This window comes from Crocodylus siamensis, chromosome 3, assembly GCF_052110815.1.
Source record: "Crocodylus siamensis isolate JL-2025a chromosome 3, ASM5211081v1, whole genome shotgun sequence".
Taxonomy (NCBI): domain Eukaryota; kingdom Metazoa; phylum Chordata; order Crocodylia; family Crocodylidae; genus Crocodylus; species Crocodylus siamensis.
Genome location: NC_143397.1, coordinates 61,679,215 through 61,694,411, shown reverse-complemented (window position 1 = coordinate 61,694,411; position 15,197 = coordinate 61,679,215).

The following is a 15,197-nucleotide window of genomic DNA, read 5'->3' as shown; positions in this document are numbered from 1 at the left end:
CAGCACCGTAACTTCTCCAGAAGCAATGAAGCCCCTTGCAATGCAAAAGGACCTATGCTTTCGCACAGCTCCCTGCAGCACAGTGAACCCAAAGAGCAGCTCATAGGACTCTCTGGTCTGGGCCCCCCTCTCTAGCCCATTGCTGAAAGGCAGGTATAAGGGTGTGGGTCCCTGGAACTACCTGCTGGGGAGTCTCAACTCCTAAACTACCTCGGTATGGGAGAATCCTTCCCCAGAAGGGTGCCACCTATAGGTTTGGTTTTGTAGTCAATAGTGTTTTAAAATTATATTTAGTGTTTTCTTTTCTTTTTTATTCTCTGTAATAAAAGTGGGTTTTGTATTTATACTGCTTGCAAGGAGGGGGTTTTGTTTACACAGGATGCCCCAGCAAATTTAGTGTTCCCAGGTTTCTGGGTGGGGGCACAAGCCACTGGTATAATTTATGAGCTACCCCAAAATGTGAACCTGGCCCTTCTTGCTGCTGATTGGTGCCTAGCAGAAGGGTTACATTAGAAATATGTTCCTATATATTAATAAGCACAACCACTAAGATCTGTTAAATTGCTTATGCTTCTACCATATGCATTTACCTGTAGATATATCTACATAAAATGCAAACAAACAATTTAGAAACTGGAAACATGAATTTTATTTGACTGCATCTCACTGAAATGTGCTAAAGCTTTTGATTTCTTGAGTTTATGACAGACAGAGATTTGAAAACAGCATCCTTTACTGATTAAGTATTGCATTTCGGTGTACTTTCTCTTTTTCACTGAGAACATATATGGCATATACTTTTTTTTTTAAAAAGGAGGCATAAATATTTTAAAAAGAGAATACCTACAAGCTTTGAGAAGACACATAGGGTATTCTACATCCACTACAATACAACTGGCTCAACACCTTCTAGTTGTTTGCAGTTACGAAGCTCTTCTAGAAACTGTTTAGTAGGATAGTACTTCACAGCATTAGGTGTTTTTCTCCTTCTGCAAACTTTGGAACTATAAGTGTACCTGACTGAAAAAATCAGAATTCTACAGAAAAAAAATACAATATTTTGAAAAGAATTATTCTATTTTAGTATGAAGACTAGAATTTCTCATTTTTTAAACTGAATGTTTCCCATTGCTATATCTATTTGACTTACAATGCTCAGAATGCATACATAGAACAACTTCATCACATTGTTTAATGTCTATGCACCTATCCTTCAAGCTAGTGATGAAGACAAGAATATTTTCTATCAACAACTTGAGACTGAGAAAACTCACAGAAATTAGACCATTATTATACTTGGCAACTTCAGTGCAAGCATCAGATGTAGTTAAGAACTGGCCTGGTATTCTGGACAAAAATCAAATTCGTAGTATGAAGGAAAGGGGCCAATGAATGTTAGAACTTTGTCCAAGTCGACGATCTGTGCATTACGAACACCTACTTCACTAGGAAAAATCAAAAGAAGACATCATGGAAATATCCAAGATCAGGGCACTGGCACATACTAAATCTAGTACTGACCAGGTGTAACCACCTGAAAGAAATTCTGCATACAAGGTCTTATCACAGTGCTGACTATGACACTGACCATACCTTAGTCAGCTACAAAGTCTGAATCAGTGTCAAAAAGATAGTGTAGCAAAACTACTAATCATCCTCAGATAGGCATGAACCAAAATAAGGCACAGAAAAATGTATTCAAGGAAGTTGTAAAAACAAGTTTACCTAACAACTTAGCCACCAAGGCTTAGGAAGCTTAAAAATAACATGTACAATGCTGTTGTAACAGTAGTTGACAAAAAATGCAAGAAAAATGCAGACTAGTTTGAAGAGCACTCTGAAACCCCTCTACCATTGATTGGGAACAAAAGAACAGTGCTACACAAGTATAAGAAATCTCCCAACACCATAACCCTGGAAAATCTAAGGAAGGCTAAGAAATGCAAAAGGAAGCTAAGAGGTGTACCTGTCGATCCAGCTCGTAGGGTCCCAGTGACCCCAGCGAGGGGCAGCTGACCCGGGCAGGGGCGGCAGGAGACCAGGCCCAAATCTTGTGCCCAAGATTTTTGCCTGAAACTGTGATAATATTCAGAAAGCAGCTGATGCAGGCGATAGCTGTGGAACATACAAGGCCATCAAAGGAGCAATTGGTCCAGTCAACAAGAAAAGACTATGCTGAAAGACTTAAATGGAAATGTTATTACTGATAAACAAAAACAACTTGAGTGTTGCATTGAACACCACTGCTTGGATTCTATACTCCAGTGAAATTGAAATAAAACACAAATAGCTGAAAAGATAACCATAGCTAGAAGTTACAATCATTTTGGACAACGAGCCTACATTAGATTTGCAGAATGCCATTAAATTGATTTCTGGGAACAAGGCAATGCCTGTTTGCCACCTGAAAACTACAAATGTGCCAATGACAAATTACTTCAAAAGCTTCATGAAGTCATACTGCTCTGTTGGAAAGAGGAAGTGGTACTGTTAGATTTCAAAGATACTTAGTTTGTACAATTATACAAAAACAAAGGGAATAAAAGCAACTGTGACAACTATAGAGGTATCTCCCTGTTGAACATCATCAGAAAAAATGAACTTGCATCATGTTACATAGGTTACAAACTATAGGCAAAATAATCTATCCTGAAAGTCAACGTGATTTTCACTCAGGATGCTCCACCCATGAGAGCTCCATTGCTAGGATATTTTTGGTCAAGCAACTGCAAGAGAAGTGTAGAGAAAAAACCAATAGCACTGTATATACCTTCACTGATCTGAAAAAGGCCTGCAATACAGTCAACAGACAGGGCCTTTGTACTATTCTAAAAAAACTGGGTTGTCCTGCCAAACTACCGAACATCATCTGCTCATTACATCAAGGTATAAAGGCAGCTGTTGTGTATGAAAACAAAGGACCGTTGACATCAGCAATGGGTGAAACAAGGGTATGTCTTAGCCCCCTTGCTTTTTAACATCTACTTTTTATCTCTGCTTGTACATGCATTTAAAGATACCTGTGATGCCCCCCTAGTGGCCCGGCAACTCTTGCTTGGCTCCGACTCTAATGCCACTCTCCCTAGATTGCTCATCAGCCACACCTTGATCTTAATATTAAAGGTTGATTAAGGAAGGCTGCCAACAGGCTTTAGAGTGAGCCTTCCTCCTAATAATTTCCTTCTGGGTCTCAGTCCAGGCCTCAGGCCTGATAGTTCCTTCTCGGCCTGACTAGGCCCCTACAGAGCACCTGTAGCCCTATGGGCAAATTGTGCGGCTCCTTTTCCTCCCCTACACCATACCCCAAGCCTTGCGGATGTTATCATAACATTGTTTACTTGTTGGACTTTGGACTCCTTGGCCACCACTCTTTTCCTCTTAGCTAGGCCTTCTAGCCCAGGCCTACTGCATCAGACCTGGCTTTGAGGCACTAGCCCTAGTTTGTCCCTTCCAGTCCCTGGGCCCCTGGCTGCTGTCTGCTGTCTGCTGGGCCCCTGGCCCCTGTGTGGCTGTGCCCTGCTCTGGCGCTGGGCCTCTGGCCCTTGTATGGCTCTGTAGCCTTGCATGCTGCCCCTCTCTCAGCTCAACAGCTCAAACCTTGAGCCTGCCCCAGTAAGCGTCAAGGTGATTGTGTGCCCTTTTGGGCACTAATGGGACCTCCATAAGCTTCCCCTTACAGTCCCAACCCAAACCACCGATATAAACAGAAACAGAAACTATAAGCCCCTGGGCTATAACAGAAACACAAACAACAGCAGAAGCAGCCCTCTGACCATTTAAGAGGGCAAACCTTCCTCATCTCCCAGTAAGCATACCTTTCAGCCCGGGGCTATACCCTAGCCTATACACTCATCCCCTTTGGGCCCTCAGACCCTCTTGTCCTGCACATGGCCCCTCCTCCAGGCTCTCAGACTCTCTGGCCCTGGCTCAGCCCTTCCCTGGGTACATGGACCCTCTGGTAGGCACCTCAAACCCTCTAGGGCTTAACATAAAACAAAGGCCACATGCCTGTAAACGTGGTCTTTCTCTGCCCAGGGAACTTACCTCTATTCTCATGCCCACAGAGTTGTTTAGCTCAATCTAGGTCCCTTCAGGAGCTCTTCTCTTCAAGACTGCCAGGGAAAGACTCCCTAACCAGTGCAGGCTCTGGGCTTATATAGCTCTAGCCTGAGCCCTCTTCCATTCAGGTGAGTCCTGCATTAGCTCCCTTCTGCCACCTGCAAGAAGCCTCTCAGGCTGCTTGCTCTCTTAAAGGAGCAGGCACATCCCAGTGCTCTGCTACACACAGCAATGATGGCATTTATCTTTGAACCAGACTAGATGGAATTTTATTCAACATCACAAAGTTTACATTGAAAACCAAGGTGAAGGAACTGGTTCTGAGAGATTTCTTATTTGTGAATGATGCCTACAGTGAATCTTCCCTGCAAAATCATTTGGGTAGATTTTCTGAGTCATGCAAGAGCTTTGGCATGGCAGTTGGTCTCAAAGACTGTGATCATGTACCAAGGGGCAAAAGAACCAATATCTTACATCACTCTGGAGGATAAATCTCTTGTTGTCACTAACAGTTTTTCCTACTTGGGTTCTACAATCAGCAGGAATCTTAACATCCAGACTGAACTGACTACCAAAATCAGAAAAGCAACTAAGAATTTTGAGCTATTATAGCCAGGTGCTTGAAATAACAGCAAACTATAAGCTAAGGTGAAGATGTGAATCTACAAGACTTGTGTGCTGTCATCCCTGCTTTATGGTTCAGAAACTTGGACTACATATGCTAGGGATCTAGAGACTGAACAGCTTTCACATGAGATGTCTGCATAAGTTCCTGAAAATAAAGTGGGAAGACAAACTACCAAACACAAAGTACTGGAGCATGCAGGACTGACACACTTAGAAACCACTACGAGGAAAAGGAGGTTGAGATGGGTCAGCCATGTTAAGAGAGTGGGAGAAAACCGTATTCCTAACAATATCTGTATAATGAGATTTGAGATGACTCTAGAAAGCAGATTTGCCCTCTGTGGCAGTACCATGATTTGTTCAAAAATGATATGAAGTCTTTCAACATCAATGTAAAAAACTGGAAGGAGTGCACAGAATCCCATCCCATTTGGATGGAACACCTGGCACTGGGTACAGTTCAACACAAAGCGGCAATAAAGAAGAAAGCAATCTACTGTAAACTTGGACTCCAACTCAGACAACATATGGATCTGTGAAACTTGTAACAAGTTGTGTCACTCTCAAATTGGCCTTGTCAGTCACTAACGGATTCATCAGGCATCTGACTAGACCTCTTACATGTACACCCTGATCCAGAGGATTGACAGTTACCTACTAAATAAACACATGCCAATAAGTTACAAAGAATGACTGCCAATAAACTAATTTTCTCTCTGCTTTGCCCTTACTTTCAATTCCATACCAACCAGTGTGTCAGAGATGTGAAATACCTCCCTCCCCTCCCCCACCTTTCCCCCCATCTTTTATGCAGAAGGAAGATTTTTCTTTTACCTCCAGTAGATCTTTCCTGACTGTGGGCAAGGAACTTCACCCTCAGAGAGGCCCAAATCCCATGAGAGCTCCCAAAGAGCTTTGGACTAAGAGGTGTACTTTAGCAGTTCTGTTTTAAGTATTTATAGCCTGCTAAATCCAGAATCACAGAATATTAGTGTTAGAAGGAAACTCTGGATGTTATCAGGTCCAACTCCCTGCTCAAGACAGTACTGACTAAACCATCCCAGTCAAGGTTTGTCTAACCTACTCTTAAAAACATCCAAAAGTAGACAGTAAACAGATTCAGTATCTTAATCAATTAACTTCACCTAATTTTCTTTTCAATTAATGCTCCTCAGACTCACTTTTAACAGATGGTGTCATCTAATAATCAAAATGCAGCTTTGTGATATGGATGACATCCAGCCAATTATTTTTTCAGTAATAACTTTGTCTCTTTTGATTTTCATTTAATTTCTCTGTTGATTCATTCTGTCATTCCCTTTCTGTTTTGACTGTACCTCCTGTTGATAGAAGGGCAGGTATGCATTTCATAAAATACCCTTTGCACCCCTTCTTGCTGTTAGGGAATCTAGTGACTATTCCATTTAATACTGGTGTTATGATTCAGTTTGTTTTGGTCAACAAGTTAATAAGTGGCCCAAACTACATGCAGAAACCTTCTTGTTATCCATGAAGACAAAGTGTGCCGCACATATTCATCCTGTCCCGAAAGATGTTTCTGCTGAGAATATTGTGAGTAGAAGTATAAAGAGATCACATTAAATTAAAGTTGTGAAGAGATACGACATCAAGGTGACCTGGAGACTCAAAAAATGAATGTTAACCTTGAAAGAGAAATAAAAGCAATAGGTTATTGTGTGACATGAAGGTCAAATGGGATAACTGGTATCCTGGTCTTCCAGATTTAGTAAGAGTAATGAAATCAGTTTGATCAATCTGCTCAAGCAATTAATCAATGGCACCTCACTCAATCTTTTAAAAGCCAAAAAGTCTCTCAATTGTTTGATACCTTACTTCACTTAGACTCTATGTAGTATGACACTGAGTAGAGATAAGTAGCTGATAATCCGTCCATTTTTGGGGGTGCTTCCTTTTTAATATAATAAAAGGAAGGAATCTAATTCACCAGCATTCCCAGGCTGTATTTCCATCTCACTTAGATTAATATAGTTCCACTAAAGTCAGTGGTCTTACTCTCTTACAATCCAAAACTAGAGATCAGAATCAGACCACAGACTTGCTGGCACTCCTTTTAATTAGAGTCTGTATTATCCAGGTATTTCCACAAGGTTGTTTTGAGCCCTATGTAGTCTGAGAGATATCACAGCAAAACCATCACCTGAAGAAAATAAATACAGTAAAAATAGGCTGTCAAATTTGTCATAGCCTACAAAACTTCATTTGGGCAGTATAAATAGAGTATCAGAAAAAAAGTTACTTCAGTTGCTATTCTAGGCATCACACTGATGTTTGTTCAGAGTTCTAATCAAAATTAGGACATTATAGCTAAAGAAACTGAATAAGTTGTCCCAGTTCTCTTTCCTGCCCAGAGCAGGGGGTCACACTTGACAACCTACTGAGGTTCCCTTTAGATGCTAACAGCTACGAAACTATGAAACAGTTATTAAATTTTCTCCCAGGAGAGGAGAGACTGCATGTATAATGTTAAAATCTAACATCAAAATGATGCAGGTGGTCAAAGCCTGTACATTTCAACACAACTTATTTTTTGCATTTTCTGTGAAATGACTTTCTTATGCATTTGGAAAGCAGCAGTTGCTTGGAAGGGTAGGATTTCATTTATTTATTTTTGTTTATTCAGTCATCTTTGCTCCTTACATTGTCCTTTCTGCAAGATACCATGCACACATATACAATGTGAATGCCTCTGTTGTCAGTGGATTCATATTCCTTTTTCCTTCTCCAAAAACAAGGCTAAATACTTCTGTCCCTTTTGACTAATGCAACCTCTTCTCAACTATAACATATTGCACTGCTTCATTAAAAGAATATCATCATCATATAACATCATATAAAGCAGCATTTCTCAGCCTGTGGGTCATGACCCAAAAGCAAGTGCGGCATAGTTACCAGTGGCAAATCAGCTTGCTGGTTGAAGCCAGATAGCTCAGACTGATTGGTGGGGCCATTCCCCTTCCCTGCCAATCAGAAGAGGGAGGAAGAGAAGCTTGCCCCACCCTGACCTAGGGGCAAGAAGAAAAAGAGGACCTGAGAGGGAACTAACCCCTCAGGCTTTTCCATTGGTCAAGTCCCAATCTGGGGGTGGAAACTCCAGAGGACATAAAAGCTGGCATGCTGAGCACACAGGTGACTTCAGCGAGGGATGATGAAGAGGGCTGCAGAAGAGCTGGTAAAGCTGACCAGTGGGGTGGAGCAGTTGCCCCAGAAGACACTTCTACTGAGTGGGAGGCAGCAAGCAGTTTCATCCTAGCCCCGCTGTGGAAGAAGCTGCAGCATTGGCGCACAGATCAGTGCACAGAGGGAGTCCAGGAGCGGATGGGACCTTGGCAATTGCATGAGGCAGCACAGGTCCCCAACCTTGCATGAGGCAGGAGTCCTCAGTGCATGGGTCAGTGCACAGGGCTGGAGAGCTGAAGGGATTCTGCAGCTTCATGAGGCAGGATGGGTCCCCAACCCTGCATGAGGCAGGAGCCCTTGGTGCACAAGTCAGTGCACAGGACTGGACAGCTGAGGGGGAAACCCCCGTGGCTGCAGTAGGCAGTGTGGGACCCTGACCCTGTGAGTGGCAGAGGTTCCATGGTGCACGGATCAAAGCACAGGGCCAAGAAAGAGCTAAAGGGACTCTGGGACTGCATGAGGCAGCTTGGGTCCCTGACCCCACAAGCAGCAGGGGGCTCACAGTGCATGGGTTGGTGCATGGAGCTGGGAGAGACCTGAAGAAAACACCACGGCAGCACAAGGCAGTGCAGGCCCACATCTCCGCAGGTGGCAAAGGCCACCAGGCACCAGTGAGTGCACAGGAGATCCAGAGGAGCGGGTAGGCCCTGATAGTTGCACAAGGCAACCCAGGCCTTTCCACTGTGAGCAGCAGGGGGATGAAGAAGCAGTCCCCAGCAAGGCGGGAGCTTCTACCAGCTTCCCCCTCCCCCTCCACGCCCCCAGAGAGAGAGACAAGCCAAGACTTACCGGTGGGCTGAGGAACTGTGAGTGCCTAGGCCAGGGATCGCAGTCACCACAGGGGAGAGACAAAGGTCTTCACAGGTGAGGAGAAGCCCCGGTATTCAGAGGATGGTTGATGTGCCCTTGTAGTCCAGCTAGTCAAGGGGACTAGGAGTGGTTAGCATTGTCCCTTAGAGGTTACCCATTTTCCCTGTGTGTTACTTCTCCATGTGTCATGATTACTGTGCATTGCTGGTTCTGGATGTAATTGTTAAGATTTGTGTAAATGATTAAGGTTGCTTTGGGTCCATATATATGCAGGGGGGCCATAAGTTGTAATGTCACTGTGATTTTGTTTAACTTGATGCTGTATTATAAGATGGATATGTATTGCCCTGCTATGTCTGTTAAATGGTAAGTTGTTAAAATGCGGGGGAGAGCCTTATGATTATCATAGATGCTAGGGTCAGAAGGGACCTCAATAGATCATCAAGTCTGACCACCTGTCTAGGCAGGAAAGAGTGCTGGGGACAGATGACCCCAGGCAGATGCCTATCTAGCCTTCTCATGAAGACCCCCAAGGTAGGGAAGACCACCACTTTCCTGCCCCTGGGGCAGGGGGCTGGACTCGAGGATCTTCTGAGGTCCCTTCCAGCCCTAAAGTCTGTAATGTCTGTGAAACCACCTCCCTTGGAAGCCCGTTCCAAATTGTGGCCACCCTTTCCATGAGAAGTTTTTCTTGATATCTAGTTTAAATCTACTCTGTGTCCATTTCTGAACATTGTTCCTTGTTACCCCAAGAGGCACCCTGGTGAACAGAGCATCTCTGATCCCTTGCTGCATGCCCCTAATGAATTTGTAGGCAGCCACAAGATCACTTCTCAGTCTTCTCTTGCGGAAGCTGGAGAGGTCCGGGTCCCTCAGTCTCTGCTCATAGGGCTTGTCCTAACCATATGAGTGGCCCTCCTCTGGACCCTCTCGAGTCTATCAACAACCTTCTTGAAGGACGGCACCCAAAACCGGACACCGTACTCCAACTGTGGTCTGACAAATGCCGCATAGAGGGGAAGTATCGCCTCTTTGGTTCTATTTGTCATGCATCTGCTAATGTATGATAAAGTGCAGTTAGCTTTACTGATGATTTCGTCACACTGACGACTCATGTTCATCTTGGAGTCCACTATGACTCTGAGATCCTTTTCTGCTTCTGTGCTGCTGAAAGGGTCACTTCCCAGTCAGTAAGTGGGCTGGATATTTTTGTGCCCTAGGTGCATCACTCTGCACTTGTCCTTGTTGTACTGCATCCTATTGTGTACTGCCCACTTTTCTAAACTGTTCTGGATTGCCTGTAATCATTCCCTACCCTCCAGAGTGTGTACTTCACCCCACAATTTAGTATCATCCACAAACTTGGACAGAGTACACCTTACACCCACATCCAAGTCACTGATAAAAATATTAAATGTAGGTCCAAGGTCTAAACCCTGTGAGACCCCACCACCCACATTCTTCTAGGTCAATACCAACCTGTCTACTACCACTCTCTGGGTGCAACCACTAAGCCAATTTGACACCCACCGGACCATGTAGACATCTATGTCACAGCCTCTTAATTTATTTATGAGAATGGGAAGAGATAATGTATCAAAGGCCTTGCTAAAATCAGAGAAAACAACATCCACCTCTACTCCTGCATCTAAGCGTTTTATGACCCTGTTGTAGAATGAAACCAGATTGGTCAGGCATGATCTGCCCGCCACAGATCCATGCTGGTTGCCCAGCTGCATAATTTTTCCCGCTGGACTCCCACAGATATGATCCTTCATAATCTTTTCAAAGACCTTTCCAAGGATGAAGTGAGACTGATTGTCCTATAGTTACTTGGATCCCCCTTCTTGAAAATAGGGACCACATTGGCCCTTTTCCAGTCCTCCAGGACCTGATCCAAGTGCCATGAGCACTCAAACAGCCATGCCAGTGGTTCTGCTATGACGCCAGCCAATTCGTTCACTACTCTTGGATGCAGCTCATCTGGGCCTGCTGACTTAAACACATCCAGTCCATATAAGTGACTCTGCACCAAGTCAGTGTTGACAGTTGGTAGGTTGGTGTCCCTCTATGCCCATCTAGGAACCCATTAGGAGACTTATCTTGATCTCTGTTCAAGAACACTGAGGCCAAAAACTCACTGAATAGCTCAGCCTTGTCCCCTCTGTCTGCCACTAATTGCTCCTTCTCGTTCAGTAGGGGTCCTATCCTGCCCTGAGCCTTCCTTTTACTCCTTACATACCTAAAAAAAGACTTTTTGCTGTCTTTAATTTCTGTTGCCAGCCTCAGCTCTGTAGTTGCTTTGGCCTTTCTGCCTCCCTGCAAGTGCAGGCCAAGTAGGTATACTCCTCCTTGGTAGCTTCCCCCTGCTTCCACCACCTTCTTTTTTGCCCTTAGGTTCCCCTGGATTTCCCTGTCTAGCCAAGGAAGTTTTTTGGCTCCCTTTTCCCTCATACTGGGATCATCTCCCTCTGTGCCCAAAGGATTGCTTCCTTTAGGAACAACCACCCTTCCTGGACTCCCATCTCACCAATACTCCTATCCTGCAGTGCAACATTGACTAGACTCCTAAGCACACTGAAGTTAGCCTTCCTAAAGTCAAACACTTCCACCCTAATAGTTGTCTTACCCACCCTACGCCATGTGGTGAATTCGATTGATTGGTGGTCACTACCTCCAAGGTGACCATGAATCTGTAGCTCCTCTACTAGGTCATCCCCTGTAGCCAACACCAAGTCCAGTATGGATTCCTCCTAGTGGAACTGTATACCTCCTACATTACGTGAAGGTCCTGCACACAGGTTAAGAACCTATGTGAACAGCTGGATTTGGCTGACTGATCCTCCCAGAAGATGTGATGCTCTAACCATTGTTTATTTATCGTTGGGTCCTATTTAGTGAACTACTGCTTACCCTGGTGCCACTTGTTCCCATGTCAGGCCTGCAGAGCCTGGGAGTATAGGGGCTATACCCTAATAAGAAGATCACTTGGAGTCAAGATTTACATTGATAAGAATCTTTGTTTGTCATATCCACCTTATCTCTGCCCATGTATATGAGTAATAAGATTTACTGCCTTAGTAATATAAATTTGTAAATAGTTCTTGAATATATATATGTAGTAGGTGCGCTGGCCGCAGCATGGCTTGCAGGCAGCTTGCTGACTTGAGCAGGATACCAAGCCATTAGTGGAATTTCTTCCACCAGTCAGGAGAGCATGCCCCCCCCCGCTTCTCCTGATTGGTACATTTATGATCTGGGGGCAGAGCTCCCTGGAAGAGGGGTCCCAGCAAGGTTTTCACTGCCCCTCACTCGGATTGGACCTTTTGTGATCCAGTGTGGAGCCCCGGATGGCTGTAAAAGAACAGCATATTTGGCTGGGAGACCAGGCTGGCAAGGGATGGGAAGAAGAGCAGAGCCAAGAAAAGCTGGGGAGAGCTGCCCTAGTGGGCAATAACCCCAGGCTCCTGAAGATGTCACTGGAGGAGCCACCGCCAGAGCCTTGGCACTGGGAGCACGGAGAGCCTGCTCAAGCCCCACATGGTGCATACCCTGGTGCACAAAGCCTTGGCCCTGGGAGTGGTGAGAGACCACTCAGGCCTTGTCAAGGGGCACCTGCCCTAAGATACTCTTGGAGCATCACCAGTCCTTTTCCTCCCACAGGCACACTGGGCCTGGGCCCAGAAAGGGCAGGCTGAGCCCCACCCCTCACCTCGACAGAAGTTGGAGCCTTGGAGGTGCCCAGAGCAGGACCCTGACCTACAAAAAAGGAACCCCTTGTGGCATGCCAGAGCAGCAGCTGGGTTCACATGGGGGAAAACAAGCCTACCACATCTCCACTCGGGACAACTGTGAGTTCAGGGAATAGGGACTTTGCAGAGGAGGGGCCAGAGAAAAGGGAACCCTCCACCCCACTCCTTTCAGAGAACTGGGTGAGACTGTACCCTAAAAAATAGGGAACTGCACCTAATATTTTGTAAACTGGTTGTACTGTGTGAGTTATGTTATATTTTATCTGGTAAATAATTTAAAGTTTGTTATTTTCTATTGGAGTCTATTTTTCTTGTTGTTTAATTTGTTTGAGTATTATATTTGGAATCTGATACTTGCCTGCTGGAGGCTGTCACAAGATCACCATGTGGGCCTAGTGGCTTATCTTAAGGATCTTGGGATCCTGGGTAAGGAGGCTGCTTTCAAAGCATATCCCACGCAACCCGATTCCTGAGTATAGTTATAAGTATATGTATGTATAAGAGTGTATGGTAGTTAATTTTCTCTAATATTATCTATTGCTTTGGGATATATATATATATATATAGAGAGAGAGAGAGAGAGAGCTGTATATAATTCTTTATAAGTTAAATAAATTCTGTATATAGTTAAGAACCCTTTGTGTGGTGTAGCTCTATAGAGAACAGAGGGATCTGTACCCGAGTCATAGCATCCCTCTCACAGCACTGTTACCCGCCCACTTATCCCATATAATTAAGGATGGGGCACACCCTTGGGTGTGCCCGAGTTACATGTATATGTTTACTAAATTTATTGGTCCTGTAAAAAAAGTTCTGTAAATAGTTAAAGTATACTGGGTGACCACAGTCTCTGCTCTGCTCTGCTCTGCTCTGCTCTGCTCTGCTCTGCTCTATAGGAGAGGACAGTGAATTGTCTCAGGCTAAGCAGCTATGCTCCCACAGTACACCCAGGTTCCCTCTAAGGTGTGTGTATGCACAGCCACACACAAGTAAAAGTCTGGCCACACACCAACTTTTCAAGGCCATGCACTGGGAGAGGAGCTGTGCTACGGTGTGGGACACTTACTGAAGGTAAGCTTGTCCCCGAGGTGGAGCTGGGAGCATGGCATGGGCTCTGCTGGCTCTGGGGAACTGCTCCTTTCCCCTGCATCACCTTGGGGAGCAAGGAGGCACGTGGCATCAGCGTTGGGGAGTGGAGCACTTCCTCAGATTTGCTGGAGCTTGTGTAGCAGTTCCCCGGAGCCAGCAGTGCCTGCACCAGTCCCCAGCCCCAGCCTCCATCCCTGCTTTGCCTGTGAGGAGCTTCTGTCTGCCCTGAGTGAGGCTCTGCCAGCTCTGGGAACCTGCTCTGCAGGCTCTGCCGGCTCTGGGAAAGTGGTCCACTCCCCAACCCTGACATCATGTGCCTCCTCACTCCCCGAGGTGATTTTGGGGAGTGGAGCAGTTCTCTGGAGCCAGCAGAGCCCACACCAGCCCCCAGGCTCCAGCCCCAGGTGAGAAGTGAGGAGCTTACCTTCAGTAAGTGTCCCACGCTGCACCAAAAGGGGGAGGCGGGACTGAAGTGGCGTGCTCATGGACCGAAGCGGCGCACTTACAGACTGCTACTCCTTAGAGGGAACATTGCAGCACACACACACACCTGCAAACATCCCTTCAATTGAAGAGGGGGTACCAGCCACATACCACCTGGGTTACACAAGAAAATATGAAAGGGCTGTGAATAAACGTTAAAAATGGATGAACAAACTTTAAATATGGACTCTTCTTTAAAGGAGAAACATGGGAACCCATGCCTTTCCCCTTGCAAGATGGAAGAGTTCCAGCCTTCAAGGGGCTGCTCGGGGCCCCTCATGCTCCACACAGTTGGGGCAAGGGGCAGTGGGTTGGGAATGAGGGGAACTGGGTTGGGACTAGTTGAGAACCACTGATATAAAGAACCATCACATGATACTGATTTCCATTATTGACTTCATACATACTTATTTCTAAAATAAGGGCTTGTAATGCTCAGAAGAAACATGTGTGATTTGCAAGCCAAAGAAACTTTGATCATAAAATTACACTGAACCCTGACTAATGACCGGTGAAGCCCAAAAATTTCAACAGTTCTGTTCAGTCACTTGATCTTGTAGTTGCTTATTCTGTACAAGACTTACTGGTTAAGGTTTACAGTTGGCAGTTTTACAAAACACATTGTCCCATGAGATTTTTCACTACAGCCTGTTTTCAGTAAAAGGCTTTATCCCAGGAGAAATCTGATGTCTCTAGTGTTAGATAAATAATCACTAGTATCTTTAGGTAGACCTAGTCATATTAATAGTTATGTGCTTAAGTCAATTTCTATTTAGGACAATATTTAATTTTTAGGACGTGTCTAAATTCTCCTGTCTTCAGTGAGACTTAAGCACATGATATAAAGTTCTTCCTGACAATGGGTGCTATTTTTCAGATTCCTTTTCACCGTAATTATTTTCTGGATGGCTGATATGCCAAAATTATAGTAACTGACTGATTCAAAAGCCAAATGAAATTTGGCTTATAGTTGCCTAATGAAAATGTGATTAAGTCCAAGTGAGAGTAATTTCATTAAAACTTTCACTAAAACCAAAATTAAATGGCTTCTTAGCCTTTGTGCAATAAGGACATTTGCAGTATTTCCCTCAAAATGGCTCTGGTCCTGCTGCCCCACCATTAGCTGTGCCTTTCATAAAAAGGAAAAAGTCAGCATAT